This window comes from Egretta garzetta, unplaced genomic scaffold (genome assembly GCF_000687185.1).
Source record: "Egretta garzetta isolate BGI_Z169 unplaced genomic scaffold, ASM68718v1 scaffold41, whole genome shotgun sequence".
NCBI lineage: Eukaryota > Metazoa > Chordata > Aves > Pelecaniformes > Ardeidae > Egretta > Egretta garzetta.
The window spans coordinates 1588106-1588715 of NW_009258755.1; the positions used below are offsets into that span (position 1 = coordinate 1588106).

At 58.2% G+C, this 610-nt stretch overlaps 1 protein-coding gene across 1 annotated transcript in view; it reads right to left on the reverse strand.

Moving 5' to 3' along the window:
• The window catches only part of PITX2 (paired like homeodomain 2), an 8675-nt gene that overhangs the window by 1541 nt on the left and 6524 nt on the right, over positions 1–610 (reverse strand). The window lies entirely within an intron of this gene.

A 610-nucleotide genomic window follows, 5' to 3' on the forward strand; every position in this document is an offset into this window, starting at 1 on the left:
CGGCTGGCCGCTGCCCCCGGTTCTCCCTGCCTCGCTCTCCTCAAGCGACCGCGGGGAGAGGATTTATGCGGGATTCCCGAAAATCTGGGAGTTCGGCCCGTTTGGTGGCTTTTTTTAGGGTGGTTCCCCCGGTCCCCCCCCTCCTCCGCGCGACGTTTGCAGGCGAGCAGGATCCGGCCTCGGTATCTCTGCAGCGCCGCGACGGTCCCATAAATCTCAGAGGGGGTAAAGGGCGGAGAGAGGCGTTCGTCGAATTGTGAAACCAAAAGGAGAAAATGCAAGGAAGGGCACGTCGGGAGTGCCTCGGAGTGAAGTAAAAGCCCTTGTGTATTTTACATCTTTTTCTCATTAGAGGCAGCGCAGGTTGCAGCCTGTTCCAAGTTGCTTTCTTGGCTAATGTTCTCAGCGTTTCGATCAAAAGGCGCAGGACGCATGGCACGGTGAGGCCGAAACGTGCAGCAAACCATATTCCGGGGAGAGAGCGAGCGAGCCCGGGCTGTCTCGCCCTGACAGAAATGCCCTGCTCTGCCCTGCTTTTGTGCGAGGGCTCTGAAGTTTGCACACAAACCGAAATCGAAAGCAGCTGCGAACATTGCAGCCCTCCTCCCCG